Genomic DNA, 18,616 nt, shown 5'->3' on the forward strand with positions numbered 1-18,616 from the left:
ACCAAGCCCCCATTTATAAGATTGTTTCCTATGGGAAAATTGGTTCTGAGTTGCAACGTTTTGACTTAAGATGCGTTTTTTAGGAACCAATTCTGTTGTAAATCCGAGGACTGCCTGTCAGTTGCTTGGTTGCATGTGCTTTCTAAGAGAAAAGAGGACAACAGTTACAGAACTATGGAAAAACAAGAGTTAAATGTGATTCTTCCCTCCGGCCTCATCAGCCCTGAGAGTCCGCTCAGTTTTGGTCAGCATCCACGAGGGAAGCCAGCTCCCACCTGCCTCCTCTCCTCAGAAATCTTCCGTTTGAGATGGTTTGAGTCTCTGGCGCAGAGAAATCAGCCCAGAGGTGGTCCCCTGCTAAGGGGTTTCTATTCTCTATCCGTTTGGAGGCTATTTGGTCACTAAGAAATAACATCTTGGCCCCCATTGTCCCACCCTGCTAGAACAACTCAGCAGTGGTGACCCCTAGTCGGCTGTCTTCCACTTTCCTAGGTCCAGCCCACTTTGTGCTACAGACCAAACATTCAAATCTATGCAGCCTGAGCCAGTCACCAAACATAAACGAATGTTTCCCACATGCTGTCAGCTTCACCCGTCTGCCCCAACCCTCCTACGGTACTTCTGGGCACTGCTTGTATCTCCCATGAGTGGCACCCATAGGTGCCATTCTCAGGGGGAGTGGCAATGCCTCATAAGTGCACTCCTAGCAGAGGGATTACTTATGCAGAGGAGACCTTCTTCACTGTTGTTCTTCACTGGCACTGTGCTGAGACCGTGGGACCCCACTGCATTTATACAAGTCTGAGCACACAGAATATGACGGTTCCTGCCCCAAAGAGCTTGTAATTGAATAAGAAGAGAAGCCGTGACCAAGGGGATCAACAAACAATTGATGGGAAGTGGGAAGGGAGATGAGGGGGGAGCGGTGGCTCCAACATTGTCTTGTGCAGCTGGAAATCCACCCTGGCAGGTTTGTCACTTGCTTCCTCCTCCCCCTGCTCTGCATTTGCTGTGGTTAACCCCCCTGCCTCTAATTTCCTGCTGTTTGTTTTTCTTTCTGGTGCTGCTGTTTGGGCCTCTGCCTGCTTCTGGTTTTTATCTTATTTTTCCAGCCAAACCTGCCCATCTCCTGCTTAGAGTTATTGCAAAGTTCCTACTTCATTTAGATTGTGAAAATGTAAAGCCAGCGACAAGAATTGGTCCACTGCCCCCTCTTCCCTGGCCATGCTCTTCTCAAGGGCTGATTTCTGTCATCATCCCATAAATACAAAACTACTCCAAGACCACTGTGCCAGGGACACTACCATGAGAGGTAACTTACCTGCGGCACGGGACTGACGAGTGGAACAGCTGATGCTGAGCATGGCAGCAGACCAGGGCGGACTTCCAGTGCCAGTCTGGGCATGCTTTGTAAATGTGTGTTGGCAGTGATTTGGCACCCGGCCTGTGTCCACTGGTTCAAAAGCAACCTGGAGCAACACCCAGGGAGGACTGGAAAAATGGTCCCTGAGGGAACGTGAGCAACACAGTGAGGTCACTTGCCCTAGCAGGGGCAATTGGCAGAAGCCAGATGCTGAGAGGCTTCTCACCATAATGGTCTCAGAGGAGCCGAAATACTCACTGTTGCAGCAGGCGTGGATCCCTGACATTGCAGACTGGAGCTGGAGTGATGGTGAACCTGAAAAGGAAAAGAAGCAAAGTGAATTTGTGAGTATATGGATGGAAGCACCAAGTCTAAGGTGCAACCCTACCTCAACATTGCCTAGGAGGGAGCGGAATGGACAACAGAACCTTGGGATAAGGAAAAGACTGTGTATGAACCCGATGTCTGTGTATAAACAAATGGACGATTTGTAGTTTTGTCTGGTCGTGGACCGAGACCCTAAGTCTGATTTGGCTAGACCTTAACACCATCTGGTTGGCATTAGGCAGGGTGTAGGGGAGGCAGAGCAACAGGGGTGAAGATACTACATAGAAGACAGCAAGGCACTGAGGGACGTAGGAGTAAGATCTTCCTCCCCTTTAACTATTAATTCCAGCAAAGACGTGGCAGGAGAGAACCCTCAGGTGCCTTAAGGGTCTACACAGTGTGTCAAGCTGTCATCTTAGAAGGCAGCAGTAGCACCAAGTTGGACTGAAAAACCAAGGTGCTTGTCTAAAGAGTGGTACAGTAAATTACAACCGTGCAGTTACCAGCAGCTGGGATCGCAGGGGCTTCTGAGGCACAGTTTGCCCCTATTGTTGCCTGTGCTCAAGGCCTGTTGCCCTGACAGCAGGTCATTGCCCAGGTTCCTAGAGGAGAGGGGTGCTTTACAGTATCCCCAGTAGACACTTTTCCTTCTCCAGCTTCTATAGGTGTCAAGTCTAGTTGTGAACTTTCAGGCCCTGGTTCCCTAGGATGTACCTAAAACTGAATCTACTGCAGCTGTAGGATGCGACTCTAATCTGAAGCCTACAGAAGTGAGTGAGGAGTCAGCAATCCCTGCAGCTTAAATGGAAGGAGGTAGTTATCCATGTTAGATTAAACGAGATTAAATAGATTTTTATATAAAAAGCTTGAAAGCAATTATATATTTTAAGCTTATATATAAAACTTAAAAGCACAAGCTTTTGTGAACCTAAGTTCACTTCATCAGAGGCTTAAATGCCAGTCACAGCAATGTAGCTCTACTTTTGAGAGGGAAAGACCCTGCAGTACCTCCCCACTGCCCTTGCACACCACAAAAGTCTCTGTGATCAGCCTGCTGGCTATAGAATCATAGAACTGTAGGACCAGAAGAGACCTGTAAGATCATCAAGTCCAGTCCCTTGCCATGGACAGAAAGTTATTGGGCTCAGACAAGCTCAACAAGGTGCCTGTCTAGGCCTCCTCTTGAACACCTCCAAGGATGGTGACTGCTGGGAGTGTGTTCCAGATGCTTTACAGAGACCTTTACAGAGAAGTTCTTCCTTATATCCAGCCTGAATTACCTTCTATAAACTTATGCCCATTGGTCCTCACCCTCCCTTGGGCTGTCTTCCTGAAGAGTTGCTCACCTAAATCTTGGTGTTCACCGCAATGAATTTGTAGGCAGCTATCAAGTCACCTCTCAGCCTTCTCTTCATCCAACTGAGCAGGCGCAATTCTCAGAGTCTCCTGTGTAGGGCTTATCCTCCCCTGACGATGTGGGTGGCTCTTCTTTGTACCCTCTTGAGCTTATCTATGTCCTTCTTGAAGTGCAGTGCCCAGAACTGGACTCAGTACTCCAACTGAGGCCTCACGAGTGCCGAATACAGAGGGAGGAGCACTTCCCTGGATCTACTGGACACACCCCGCCTGATGCATACCAGAGTTCTTTTTGCTTTCCTGGTGACCTCATCACACTGCTGGCTCATACTCATCTTCTGGTTGATCGTAACCCACCGGGCCTTGTTCAGATGCTGTGCCAGCCAGTGGGCCACCACTCATTGTGTAGTTGTGAGGAGGGTTCTTCCTACCCAGATGAAGGATTTTGCATTTATTAAACCTCATCTGATTCTACTTTGCCCATGAGTCCAGTCTGTTAAGGTCATCCTGGATGACCCTATCCTTGTGCCTGCATTTTCCCACAGCCTGGTATCATCTGCAAACTTAATAATTGAGCTTTCCACCCCCTCATCCAAGTTGTTAATGAATATATTGAAGAGCACAAGCTATAATGGCCATTCAAGCTCAGTATCATCCTCAGCCCTTGCACACTAAGAACAGCAAAGTGCACTTGAATACACTGAAGATACATCCCAGGGTGAGGCCAGTATCACCAAATGGGGGGGTACTTAAATCCATGTTTGGGTGCCTAATTCAGAGTGCCTGACTTTTCAGGAGTGCTGTGCACCTTTGCTGGAGACATTCAAGTGTGTCTGTAGGGGAACTGCTACAATACCCAAGGTGGATAATGCTGGTCATGGCCTTAGATTAAAGCAGGACATCTGACAGTTGCCTGCACAAGGCACCTCCCGAGGGAAGTGATGCAGATGAGAGCTCTGTCATGCAAAGTCCGAGTACAGAAATAATCTGGACCTTGGAGACCCACCCTGTGGGGTGATTGTTACTGATGGCTGGGCCTGGTATCCATGGATTATTGGGAGGCTGGCTGCAGTGCAAGGAGTCTGTATTAGACACTGGGATGGTGATCTCTGCCACCATCCCAGGGGCTCACTTTCTGCCACCACTGATTCCTACTGCAGGCTGAACTGCTCAATTTCTTGGATGTAAGCAGGCAGAGCTCATTAGGCAGAGTGTGCTCTAGGTAGGAAATACAAGGGCAATAAGGATTAGCAGATGTACCAGAAAGCTGAGGGGGGAAGGGTCTGGGGGGTAAGGGTGAAGGTCCATAGGGAGGGTGTGATGTATGCAGGGGAGAGAGAGAAAAGAACAGGAGGTGCCATTCCAGGGCAAACAGAGCTCTTCAGAATGCCAGAGCGGTATTGCCAACCACTAGAGAACCCAGTAGGGAATTCCACTAAGTCAATATACAAGGAAGAAAAAGCAAAGAAGAAATGAGCAGGGTCACTTGCCACAGGTTGTAAAAGAAGAATCCCTTTGTCAGCCCTCCAGGCACCTGCAGCAAGCCTCTATCTGCTTGGGAGATTTTACCTGAGCCTGTAATACCACATGCTTTGCTCTGGTACACAGAAAACAACTGCACAAGCCAGAACATGAAGTTAAAAGTCAAGGGGGATGCTGCCTAGCATCCATTTCCCACTGCTCGAGAGCTTGAGAGGCTTGGAATCATTGACCATGAACTATTTATATCTGTTTCCATTAAAGAGGTAACCATGAAGGGATTAGATTTCAGATGCAAATTTGGAGGAATTTCCTTGTGTAACCCAAATGTGCACTGAAGATACTGAGTGGGCAGTGCATAAAGGGATCCCTGCCTCTCAGGAGGAGCTAGGCACTGCCCCCATGTGAGATTCATAGAGATGAACTCTTCTCTGGAGTTTGTTGCCCAAGCCAGCTCAGTCCTTTATCCCCACAGAACTGTGCATCCACATATGTTTTAACAGCCCAGTGCTCATTGCACTCAACTGGGAAGGGGGATAGTTAGGTTCAGATCCTTTGACCTAATTTAGCTCAGAGACTTGACACAGGTTTCCCACCTTCCAAAAGACTATTTCGAAGCATTTGGCTATAGTGCAGTCTAAGGCAGAGCTCTCCATCTTTTCTGCTGAATTTTCCACTTTACATTGAATATTTAAATATTCATGGAGCCTAAGAAAGGGAAAATGACTTTCTTCCTGGCTGGTTAGGGCACTCACCTGGAATTCCAGCCCCTGCACCCATAAGTTTCCAGTTTGCTTGCAAAGTGAAACAGCTTCAGAAGGAGATTGAGAGAACAGCCTCCTACCCCCAGAAACCCGTGTGATTGGAACATGTCTACAATAGATCCAGGGTCAATTCACTGCTCTGCCCCAAAGGAGGGATTTGAGTCTGAGTCTTCGTATCCTAAATGGGTGCTCTAACTACACTATCCTAGTGAGTAAAAGGAAGGGGCCCTTCCCCTTCCCTGAGCTTTGTGGGTTTGGGAGGTTAGCTGTATTCTGACCCTGCCTGCTAGATCAGGTCCAACAGGCAAGCGGGGCATGAGGGGCATTAAACAGAATCCTACCAGAGTTCATCTTTTCAAGTCTCAGGACTTAAGTGGTTAAGTGCCAATGGCAGAAATTAGGGCCCTAGGGGTTTTTAGGTGCCCAGAGGGTAGGGCAGCAGCAGAGTGGGTAGTTTGAGAAAACTGTTGGTGCCTAATGAAGCACGTAAGTGCTTAATTTCTTCTTATCCATCCAGCCCTTCAGACTTAAAATACCCACCTGAACTGGAAATGAATAAAAATGAGGTAAGTACACACAAATACTGTGTGCTGGTCAAGGCTCCAGGGGAAAGGAAAGGCACTGGAGGTGGAACATCCATTCATAATGTCACATCATGAGGAGATGTAAGGAGAGAATTGGCAACTGATAAATGGGGGGAAACAGTAGCCTGAGAAATGCAAGTGTTCATAAATGAAGGGGCTGAGCTGCATGAGAACTAAAAAATGTCTGAGGCAGTGGATGTCAGGGGTGGATCCAGGATTTTGAATAGAGGGGTGGGGGTGCAGATGGTGCAGTGCATCATCACGTATAACACAATACACATTTTTCTCCAGGTAAAAAGAAACTAGAAACTTTGCTCTTCCCTTTGAAGCAGGTATTGGTGTTATTGTTCTCTGTAAAACTCTAGTCTCTTTTTGAAGCTGAATGCACTCTCAGTCTCTGGAAGGGCTTATGGCAGTGAATTCCTGGGGCTAAATATGCATGGAATTAACAAGCATCTCCTTGTGTCCATTTGGAATCTGAATGTCATTGACAGCCCCTGCCATGCTAGGAGCAGCCAGCCCAGCTGGTGCCTGAGGAAATCATGCAGCTGCGGCCCAGCTCAGAGCCAGCACCTCCAATCATGCAGTGCTGAGCTGGGCCGGGGGGGAATCCAGGGCAGAGGAAGGTCCTGGCAGGCTACAAGCTGGGAGTCTCTTAACAAGAGCATAGAGGGTCTAACACTGTGCAGTTCTGGAGGGATTCCAGCCAAGTGTATACCACATAGGCACCGTGTAGCCTCAAGGCTTCTCCAGTTGCCAGGTCCATAGAACAGGGCATGAGCGCTGCTGGCACCTGGGAGGTTGGTTTTAGTTGCTCGCCTTCTCGGCAGTGTGATGTGTTGTGATGTGATCACCCCAATTTCCACAGACACCCTTCTCCCATGGGAAAGGGTATTTAATCCAGAGTTAAACTGTCTCTTGTGTGTTGGAGGAGTGGTCTACACTGCTCTGGTGATGTGGAGACTGGAGGCCCTGAGCCTAGTGGGGTCTGTTCCCGAATTTACTTCAGTGCAAGGCCATCCATCCTCCATCTGTCACCCTAAGCCTTGGCAGCCTGGGTCAGCAGCTGCTGTCAACTCCCATGAGGGAAGGGGAGGGCCTCAAGGGTATTTTCCATCCTTACTATCTGGGACTGGCTAGGGCAGTTCCTTGGTATATGGCCAGGCACCTGGAACAGGAGGATGGGATAAGGCTGGGCAGTCCCAGGGCTCCTGGTTCAGCCCTGATCCAACCTGGTCAGATGAGGCTGGGCAGAGGGCCCCCAGAGGTATCTGAGCCTGCAGAATCCACCAGGGGAACATAAGCCCTTCTCTGTAGCTACCAGGCATTTCAAACACAGCTGCCTGGGAAGAGGCATATGGGCTGCTACAGCTAGGTGCTAAAAACAGTGAAGGGCCTGATTTCAAACCTCACAGTGAGCTATAGCTGCCCCCTTCCTCCCCCAGCCTAGGACTACCACTGAGGTAGCTGCAAGGACACACCTAGGGGAGGCAGAAAGGAAACCTCCACAGGGGACAGGTTGGGGGAGGCAGGCTGTGGTGCTCCCACTGCTGGGGAAGGCCGAGGTACGGCATGTCTGAAGGGGCCAGCAGGCCCTACAGTGTCTCTGTCCTTGAGGGTGAAGCTACAGCAAGGCTGGGGTGCCAGGTGAGCACCTTGCCTGCAAGGCTGGAGGGACCTCCCAGGGAGCTGAGCAGCCAGCTGGCAGCCCAGGCAGCAGATGCTGTTAATAGAGAACCGTATTAACAGAGAAGTCGCTGCAGGGGGTTCCTGTCTACGTGAGGAGCCTGGCCCTGCAGCCTTTCCTGAGTTGCCAGCCATGCATGTCCAGTCCCTCTTCCCCCAGGGCACTCCCAGCTTTCTAAAGGCCAGGAAGCAGATGGGGGCAGGGCAAGGAGCAGGCAGGGCCAGCATAAATTCAGATGAGGCTGGGGTCCCTATAGGGGCAGAGCCTCATATACCCAGAGGTATCTCAGCCTGCAGAATCACCCAGGGGAACACGAACCCTTCTCTGTAGCTACCAGGCAGGTCAAACACAGCTGCCTGGGAAGAGGCAGCTGGGCTGCTACCACTAGGTGCTAAAACAGTGAAGGGCCTGAGGAACCTGCTTGATCATAAGAAACAATAAAGGGTAGAGATCTGAGACGGTGGCTGAGGGGTCTTGGCTCACCTACCTCTCAGGGCGCAGCAGGATTATGGTGTGAGACTTTCAGAGGAGACCCACTCCTCTTAGCAGGTCATCAGCTGCCCCACCAAGAGAGCCCTTTCCACAGCCTCCATTGCCTCTACACCCCACAGATGTGCATTTTGAGGCACTGCCAGGCTCTCTGGTCAGCTCCCCACCCTGTGTAGCAGGAAGGTCCCCCGCTTCTCCCAAACCCTTCTACACACCCCATCAAAAGAAGATCCTTTGCAGCTCTGGGCTCCCTACATCACATGCTCCAATGGTGGAGGTGGGGGAAGCAGGATACTGTCCTTCAGACAAATCAGGATTGCTCTCTGGCTCTAGTCAGAGTGAGGGCATCCAGCCTCAGGCACTGCACAAAAGGGAGAGCACTTCATTTGGGCCCAGATGAGTCCTAAGGGGACAGAGATTTCAGGGTACAGAAGACGACTCCTCCAGGACTGTGGCACTACTCCAACCCCTTCCACTCACTCTGGCTCTGCAAGTCAGCTCTAGGGACTCTACCTATGGCAGGCCTGCTGTTTTCCTCATCTCCTAAGTCTGTGACTGCAACGTTCAAGCTGCAACCGCTTGCAGCTACATGTATCCCAATGTGGCTGCTTCCCTGAGCTGCACCACACTGTGGCTGTTTGCACATGGGCACAATGCCCCCCTAAGCCCAAAACCTGACCCCTGCCTTGTGCTAATCCAGAGCACAGTCAGAGGCAGGTTTTACCTGTCCATGTCCCAGTGCAGCCTTCTGTTCAGGACCTGCCCAGCCCCACCACTCTCCTGACCCTCAGCCTCAGGCCCACTACCCCTGCTACAGGCAGCTCTAACCCTCTCCATGGCTGGCAGCAGCAGAGCATGTGACAGCTCACCCTAGAAGGCCCCCAAGAGCCAGGGTGGACATTAGGCATTACTATTCCCAGGGCAGAACAGATAACTGGAGGTGGCTGAATGCTTTGGGCTGCCCCCCTACATAGCTTCTTGCATCTGCCCTCTGAACCCAGCTGTCCCCAAGGATTCCTGCATTACTGATGCTGCAGTACACTCAGGCACCTGCCCCTGCTGAGCAGGGGTAGGAGGGCACAGGGACCCTTGTCCTCTTAGGTCACAGCAAGCTGCTCCTCCACAGGCTGCCATCTTAGCAAGTCAACACCTGCTCCCTCCTTCCTGCTCAACTGTCCATCTCCCGTCCCCCCAGGCTGGCTAAGGGAGCAGCTTTTCCCTGAGGGAAGCAGGACACGTGCAATGGAACCTGTTCTCCTCTGTGCTCCACGAAGCCCATAATACTCTTTTCCAGCTCCTTCTAGCTTGGCACTAGGAGATGTTCAATGTTTTACCCTTAGGACCTGCGTGAGGTAGAGAGCTATTGTTCGCTGCATGTCACAGCCGGGGGGAGATGAAGCAGCAAGTTTCCAGGCCCTGGCACAATTACACTGGCAGCCCCTGAATTTGGGAGCCCAATTCCAAGCATCTCAGGCCTGAATTTTCAATGCCGAGCACCTGCTGCTGCCTCTGACTGCAGTTTGGTTGTTTCACATTGCTCACCCTACCACACTCCCAACCGAGGTGCCCTGTTCAAGTTCGAGTTTCTGGGAGAACTAGAAATAGAGTCAGGTGCCCAGACAACCACCCTGCCCTGTAACCACCAGCATGTGCTGACTGTGCAGCTAGCTAGCCCTTCTCCCATAACCTGGCCTCAAGGATATACTTTTAAAGGAGCCCAACCTCACCTGACTTTCAGCATGACATGACCTACTGTGCAGCACTACGGGACTCAAACCAACCTGGCATAATTCCATGGGGGAGGTGGGGGCGGGTATTTTCACCGCTCCAAACTAGTCCTAGATCAGATTCTGCTGGGCAGTCTAGGTGTCTGAAATGCTAGGAGCATTTAAGACAGTAGCCTCTGGGCTCTTTGCATGAAGCCTTCTGTTGGTCTGGGAACATCTTATCCATAGGTTGTATTAGGAGAAGTAGCAGGAGTATTCTTGTGAAATCCAGGTGAACTGTAGTACTGTTGAGGGGACCTAACATAAAACTCCCAGTCTAGGTCACTCAAAGAAAAACCCAGGCCTAACTGGTGTCTGACTCCAGTTTCTCTGTCAAAGTTTTGTTTTCTAACCCACAACTCAAAAAAACCCAACCAAAAACAAGCCAAAGCTGGACAGAAGTTCTCCCTCAATGCCCACCTGCGAGATGAATTCTGGGGCTTTGTTGCCATTCTCTATCCTGTACCAATTCCATCATGGTAAATCATGACAATAGGCAGACAGAGTCCAACAGAGGATGAGCAGAGGGCCAGGGGAGGGGGAGAGAAAGCTATTACCTTAGGAAATGTTGGAGCAATTTTGAGGCTGTTACGGTCTAGGAATTATGCAAAAGGCAAGGATGTGTGTGGGTGAAATATTTATTAGACCCACTGCTTATTTTATTAGACCAAATGCAGTGAGTCCAATAAAAGGTATCACCCACAAAAATCCTTGCCTTGTACCTCAGGGAAGGTATTCTCAGCTCACTCAGGATGGGAACAAGATGGCGAGAAAGGAAGTGGCAAAGGATGTATGCTTCTGCTGTAGAAGGGCAGGTGCTGACTTGAAGCTTGATGCCTTTTGATACTGCAATACAGCAGACAAATGACACAAAGAGGGGCAATGCAGGACACTGCCTTGCCATTCACCATGTGCATAGGGCAGCCCAGAGGTACAGGGAAGGCTTTTGAAAAGGAGGAGCTTGGCTTCATGCAGGACTGAATGCAGATCTTATAGTGTCTTGCTGGGTCTATTCTGTGTATCAGAGATGATTCCAAACAGGAGGGAGGCTCCCAACAGCAGATGCTGCCCTCAGAGCTGGGTGTATGGAAGCAGATAGCTCCTCTGTGCATAGTGGAGGACGTGTCAGAACCGAATATGAGGGATACGGGCTCCATCTTCAGGACATTAGAGGAACAGCAACTCAATACCTAGAAGGCTACTAGGGCTGTGCGAGCCTTCGGACAGAGCTTCGGATCCGGAGAAGCTTTGGATGCTTCGGGGTCCGAAGCAGCATGTCTGGGTCAAAGCGCTGCCTCGTTAGGCTTCCTGAAGCGCTTCGGAGCTGCCTCAGAGATCTGGCCATAGGGTATAATGGGGAAACAATAAAATATCTATAACTTTGTTGTTTTTTTGTCCAATTTGAATGAAATTTTCAGGGGTGGTAAACTCTACAGAGATCATGAAGCCTGCCAAGTTTCAAGGAGATCAGTGCAGGGGTTTGGGGGGAACTGCGCCCCAAATCCTTGAAAGCAAAACTCATGTCATGTCTATGTGTTACAACACAGGGGGTCAAAACTGCAGGGCTGGTAGCTCTTGCTGAGGCCACAAAGCCTGCCAAGTTTCAAGATCAATGCAGGGGTTTGGGGGGAACTGCCCCTCAAGCTGTGGACAAACAAAACACGTGCCATGGGTGACACTGCTTGTGTTAAGGCGCAGCGGGGTGACAGCTGCAGGGATGGTGGCCCCAAAGTCTGCCAGTTGTCAAGGAGATCAGTGCAGGGGGGTTCTGGGGCCCTACACCCCTAGCTGCTGACAGGCAAAACTCGTGACAAGGGTGCTTGTGGGACTGACTGTGTTTGTCTTGGGACAGGGGAGACACTACTGCAGGCCTGGCTGCTAAGCTGCTGTGTTACCAGTTACCAATCAATGGGGTTCAACGTAGACAAATGTAGGGTGCTGCAGCTTGGGAGAAGGAATCCATAGCATACATACAGGCTGGGGAGTTCCCTTCTTGAAAGCACAGAGGCGGAAAGGGATCTTGGAGTCATTATTGACTTCAAGGTGAACATGAGCCGCCAATGCCAGACTGCAGCCAGCAAGACCAGCTATACCTTGTCATGCATCCAAAGGTGCATCTCAAGCCAGTCCAGAGAGGTGATCTTTCCTCTCTATGTGACGCTCGTCAGGCTGCAGTTCGAGTACTGCATCCAGTACCGGGCGCCACACTTCAAAGGTGATGTGGCCAGCCTGGAGAGGGTTCAGAGAAGGGCCACCTGTTTGGTGAGAGGGCAGCAGGACAGGCCCTATGAGGAGAGACTGAGGGACCTGAACCTGTTTAGCCTCAGCAAGAGGAAGCTGAGAGGGGACCTGGTGGCTGCCTACAAACTCATCATGGGAGATCAACAGCAAACAGGTAGAGCCCTTTTCTCCCCACCACCACCTGGGGTGACAAGGAACAATGGTAATAAGCAGATGGAGAATAGGTTTAGGTTAGAGATCAGAAGGCAATATTTTACAGGTAGGGTGGCCAAAATCTGGACCCAACTTCCCAGGGAAGTGGTCTTCACCCCCTACCTTGGGCAAATTCAAGAGGAGGTTGGATGATCACCTGTCTGGGGTCTTGTGAACCCAGCATTCATTCCTGCCTGTGGCAGGGGTCAGGCTAGATGATCTGTTCAGGTCCCTCCTGACCCTAGCTACTATGAAACTATGATTCACTCAGGGACTAGCTCAATAAACAGGACCTAGCTAATGTAGCCAGTTAATTGTCATCAATTAGCACCTACAAAACCAGGCTAAGGCGAGGAAAGAATCAATACAGACAATCAACTGCCCCAAGACAGACACAGTCAGTCCCACAAGCACCCATGGCATGAGTTTTGTCTGTCAGCAGCTAGGGGTGCAGGGCCCCAGAACCCCCCTGCACCAATCTCTTCCACAGCTGGCAGGCATTGTGCCCATAGCAGGGGCCACCATCCCTGCAGCTGTCACCCCGCTACACCTTAACACACGCAGTGTCACCCATGTCGTGAGTTTTGCTTGTCTGCAGCTTGAGGTGCAGTTCCCCACAAACCCCGGCACCAATCTCCTTGAAACTTGGCAGGCTTTATGGCCTCAGTAAGAGCCACCACCCCTGCAGTTTTAACCCCCCTGTGGTGTAACAACAGATGTGACATGAGTTTGGCTTTCAAGAATTTGGGGTACAGTTCCCCCCAAGCCTCTGCACCAATCTCCTTGAAACTTGGCAGAGGCTACCATCCCTGTAAGTTTCATCCGAATCGGACAAAAAAACAACAAAGTTATAGATATTTAATTGATTCCCCCATTATACCTATGGCTGGATCTCCGAGGTGGCTCCAAAGCTTCAGAGCTGCTCCAGTCGGATCGAGGTGGAAACCTGGTCCAGAGCTCCGGATTGGATCACTGTCATCCGAAGTGGCCGGATCCGAAGCCAGCTCGGATCGCTGCCGACTTGCACAGGCCTAAAGGCTACTGTGTTAAATCAAGACTAAAAGCCACTTGTTGCATGGGCGAGGTTCAATTTGGGCTGCTGCCTTACTGCACCAGACCATATCTATGGTTCACTGGAAGACACAGACAGGGTTACAGAGCTAGCTGCATCTCTGAACATGCGCCTTGCTTACCAGCTATGAATGCTCAGCAGGTCTGAATGGGTTTGAATCTTGTGGCGGCTTCACTTCAGGAACAGGGACCCATGCTCAATATGAAGACCTAAACAAGCTTTTCCAAAACAGAGAACAGTTTACTCTCAACAGCAGAAACAAAGCTGAACAAATAAAATGTTTTTTATCACAAAAAGTCCAAATAATATTCATCTTACCTTAGGGCTTTAGCGAGTCTAGCTTATCCAAAATATCCCATCTCAGAGAACCAAGTTCAGTTTATTCCCCCCCTCTTCAGGTGCTGTCTTTTTATCCCCTGGACTACATGCCCAGGACCTAACCTGAACTGAAGGCTATGCTGCGATATCTTCACTGGCTAGATCAGGGTGCCAAACTCATTCAGCCCCAGAGGCAAGATGTGTGGTGTGGGGTTGGTCAATGGCCTAGATCCAGAGTGCAGAGCCATGTATGTCATCCAGCCCACAGAGCTGCCTTAAGGTCAGAAATTTGGCAATGAGAAGTGGCAGCTGCATCCACCTCTTGCCTTCTGCCTCTTCTGGCAGCATTAAAGCCCCTCTGGCAACCTAAGGGTATTTGAGGCCTGAAAGTTCATCCAAACACCTGGAGGGGTGTGGTTTTGGTGCCAACTTAGTATCAGTGACAAGCAGGCTGGGGACTGTGCTCATAATTCTGCAGAAGTGCAAACACGTTTAACTCTATGCAACAGCTAGCAGTTGTAGAACAACAGAAACTAGTAAGCTTAAGGAGCATATCAAGTCCCTTAAAAAGTCCACCTGAGCCAAGGGGCCCCTTGAGCTCATGTAAATAAAAGACGCCATCTTTCTGTAGCTGCTTAAACCATGCCTGATGGTGAGGCTCAGCACCACATCCAACTGCCTTAGCCTGAATGACAAGGGATCTGCTTCTATTTCCCCTTCACGAGCCTAAGAAGCCAATCTTGACACTGGCCCACAGGGCACCAAAACAGCGGGATAGGAGAGAGCTGCGGAGAGAGGCATATTTCAGCAATATGACTCTTGTCCAGGAAAGGATAGGGCCCTATAGTTTAGCCTAGGCCCCTGTTCCTAATGGGGCAACAACTTTCCATTATTCTTTAACGCATTATCCAGAGACTGGACGGCACAGTGGACTATCTTCAAAGTGGGGGCTGGAGGACTCTCAGGGCAATGCTTAGTACATGGCCTGGTGATTAAAGAATTTAGCCATGAAGACAGAGCTGCAGGGTGGTCCTATGCTATTACAGGGCAAAACAGAACCCCAAACTATACAGTAGTGCCAAAGGTAACCTCCCCTCATACAATTTATATGCAATTTAGGTATGTGAAGCTTAAATAGGATTTGGCTATATTCACTGACAGGCAGCTGGGTGACTTGAGCCAGCCCAAGACACCAAAAAGGCTGTGCCTCTGTCCCCTCAAGGAGATGCACTATAAGATAGCAGCACCTACAAGAATAGGGCTTGCCGGATTCTAGGTTCTACCACATTTAGCTTGGATTCAGACCAGGCCATTCATGCTTCTAGCCCATGTTAGATTAAGGAAGATTTCAAAGCACTCTCTCATATAGCATGAATCCATTCAGCCTGTGGGCCAGAGTAGTGCAGGTCTGGTCTGTGGGCTTAATCTGGAGTGCAGAGGCATGTCATTCAGTCCATGAAGCTGGGCACAGGTTGAAAATGTGGTGGAAAGACAAGTGGCAACAGCAGCAATTAACATTGTCCTCCACTGTTAGCTGCATGGGCCAGATGACAGGACTCTGTGGGCCATATCTCTGATACCTTTCCATTTAGCTTTGCCTACCTCTAGTATGCTTGTGAACATGACCTGAAAGAGCTCTGTTAAGCTAGTAACATTAAGGTGGAAAAATGATACCACTGATGTCTATAAAGCCAGAGGAGAAGTACAGAGGGGGAGCCTGTCTGAGAATTTGTCACAGGAGGGAGACAGGGAATAGGAGGCTGAGAGAGAGAGAGATAGACAGCCAGCCAGCCAGCCAGCCAGCAAGCAACACATGCATGCACACATGGGTGGGCGTGTTTTTTTTCTTCCCCCACTTTGCTTTGTTTCCTATAGCCTAGGTGTCCTCCAGGGAAGATAGGAGGCATAAATAGAAACTGGATTAGCTGTTGTTACTTGCATGGGACATGTCACATTCATGTTCCTCCCAGAGGGTCAAGATCATTTAATCTGTACCAAGTATAAGCTGATGTCCACCTTGGAGGAAAAGATTGAAGGGTTGAAAGCTCAGGGATCTATATGCTTCATGCTATCAGGGAAAATGAAGACTTCTTGGATAGAAGTCGTAAGAAGCACACAAGAGAGACCAAAGGGAAAAGAGAAGTGGCAACATATCACTACTAGAAGGGTCCCCAGAATTCAACAGATGCAGATTTAAGTCAGCAACTGCTTTCAAGCACCCTGCAGTAGAACAGGTGGGAACAAAGCAGAGGTGAGGACATCAGCAGTGGGACCCAGAGGACCCAGCAATACAGCAGGAAACTCAGGGACCCAGGGATGGTGGTTCCAAGATGACTGCACCAAAAAGGAAAAGGAGAGTAGTGGTGGTTGGAGACTCCCTTCTGTGGGTAATAGAGGCACCAATTTGTTATCTGGATTTGGGGTTTCGGGAGGTGCACTGTCTGCCTTGAGCCCACTTTCAGGATATCGCAGAAAGATTGCCTGAGCTCATTTACGCCTCACACTATTACCCTTTCCTTCTCATCTATGCAGGCACCAACAATACTGCCAGAAATTACACTGAGCAAATCAGAGGTGACTATGAGGCGCTTGGCAGGAGGATTAAGGAGCTTGGAGCACAACTGTTGTTCTTAACAATTCTCCAAGTGGAAGCTAAGGGCCCAGGCAGGGACCATCATATCATGGAAGTAAACATGTGGCTGAGATGGTGGCATAAATGTGAAGGGCTTGAATTATTTGAAAAACAGGCAGATGTTCTGAGGTGAAGGCCTGCTATCAAGTGATACGATCCATCTGGCCAGTTCTGTAAAGAGCATCTTTGAAAGAGCAACCTAGGAAGGAGAGCTTTAAACTAAGTTCTTATGCAAGGTGCTACACCTCAGGAAAACAAATGCAAAGTGGTATTCTTCAGGAAGAATAATCAAAAACACAAAGTGGGTGATCACTGGCTGGACAGCAGCACTATGAGGGATCTAGGAATCTTGGTGGGTCAGTCTCAACATGCATCTACTGTGACACAGCTGCACAAAAGGCAGATGTGGTTTTGGGTTGCATCAATAGGAGCATTAGATACGAGACAGGCGAAGTGACATTGCCTTTTTACTTGACACTGGTTAGGCTTCTCCTAGATGAAGCAGGTCCACATTCTAGAAAGGACATGGAGATGCTAGACGTGAGAAGCAGAGAAAAGCAAAAAAAAAGGTGACAAAAGATTTGAAAAACAAGCCATAAAGAGAGGCTGAGAGACAGCCATGTTCAGCTTGCACAAAAGGTGCTTAAGAGGGGACATGATAGCAAACTTCAAATATCTGAAGGGCTGCCACAAAGAAGAGGGAGAACTCCTTTTCTTTCCTGCTGCAGACCAGGGCACAGACCAATGGCTTGAAGTTGTAGGAAAGTGGGTTTAGGCTGGGTATCAGTAAAAACATTTTTACTATTAGAACAGTGAGGCAGTGGAATAGACTGATTTGAGAAGTTGTGGACTCTCTATCACTGAAGGTATTCAAGAAGTGTTTGGATAAGCATTGGTCAGGGATGATTTAAGAGTAGCTCAGTCTGTGCTATACCATAGGTATTTTGCATGCTTCTGGGCTTTGCTGGTAGTCATAAGGGCTGGAAAGGATTTTTTTGAGCTACGGACCTCAGGATTTCACTTCCTCAGAGCCACTGGGAGTTAGCTGTGGCCATGGTTGGGGATTTTGACTGGATTGTGCCAATGCTCCTGCTGAGAACATGAGTCAGGAGAACTGCATTCTAATCCTGACTGCCACAGATTCATAGTGAGATCTGTAAGTAAATTATGTCCTCTTGCAGTGTTAAGTATTTACTTACCTTCATTATTTCTAAAATGATGTAGCAACAAAACTGATGAGGCATAAGCCATTACCATGCAAGGAGCACTTTAACAGCACTACACATTAAAGTATTATTAGGATAGCTGGGATACAGGTCACTTCAGTGGTACAATCCACTCACCAGAACACTTTTCTTTAAGACACAGCTGCATGCAAGTTTGTGTGTGTTTTGCTTGCACTGGAAGTCCTTAAGGGCTGTGGGGTCCAACCATTTTAGCAGACATCCTACAAATTAAGCCCTATGCCTACCCTGACTGCTACTCCAGTCTCCTTCTCCTACCTAGTCTGCTGCTCTGCTCTCTGCTCCCACCCAATCTGCTGCATGCCATGCACAGAGGCTCACTTTGCTGCTTGTAGCACGTGTTGCAGGTTGGCCATTGCTGCCTTAGGGCATGATGTGCCACAACTGCCTTTCACCATTGCAGCTGCACAAAGCATCTCAAACTAGGGAGGAATCAGACAACCATTTAGATAGGTAATTAATACTGAGCTACTATTAAACACATTAAAATATTAGTGTATTAGATACTGAAAATGTCTATCAACACTCTGGCATGTATCAACCAATGCATCTTATGTAAAATCAAGGAAGCGCTTCTTCCACTGTACTCAGCACTAGTGAGACCGCAGCTGGAATACTGCATTCAGTTCCGGGCACTGCACTTCAACAAGCATGTGGAAAAACTTGAGAGGGTCCAGAGAAGAGCCACCTGTATGATCAGAGACTTGCAAGGCCAGCCAAACGAGGATAAGCTGAGGGACTTGGGCCTCTTCAGCCTAAAGAAGAGAAGGCTGAGAGGGGACTTGGTAGCAGCTTATTGCTACATCAGGGGAGCGCATCAAGAGCTCGGTGAACAACTGCTCACTAGGGCTGTGCAAAGCTTTGGGTGCTGATTCAACTTGGAGGAGATTCAGCCCGATCCGATGGCCAAATTTTCGAATCCGAATTGAATCAGGGGACTAATTAAAAGGTCTGAATCAATTCAAATCTCTCTGAATTGATTTGAAAAAGATTCGGAGAGCTTTGGTGATTCGGGCAGTCCCCACTCACTGCTGCAGGGAACTGGACCCAGACTCCATGCTGGTAAGTAGGGGGTGGGGGAGGAGGAGCTAGGTGAGGGGGG

At 49.3% G+C, this 18,616-nt stretch overlaps 1 long non-coding RNA gene across 1 annotated transcript; it reads right to left on the reverse strand.

Annotated features, from left to right (window-relative positions):
* Positions 1-1,108: 1,108 nt before the first annotated feature.
* Positions 1,109-16,506, reverse strand: LOC109301246. The gene is made up of 2 exons (XR_002098484.1): positions 13,442-16,506; positions 1,109-1,678 (listed from the first exon to the last, which is right to left on the reverse strand). It is a non-coding gene; the product is annotated as an uncharacterized LOC109301246 (long non-coding RNA).
* Positions 16,507-18,616: the final 2,110 nt, after the last annotated feature.

This window comes from Gavialis gangeticus, unplaced genomic scaffold (assembly GCF_001723915.1).
Source record: "Gavialis gangeticus isolate Ggan-Ray unplaced genomic scaffold, GavGan_comp1, whole genome shotgun sequence".
Taxonomy (NCBI): domain Eukaryota; kingdom Metazoa; phylum Chordata; order Crocodylia; family Gavialidae; genus Gavialis; species Gavialis gangeticus.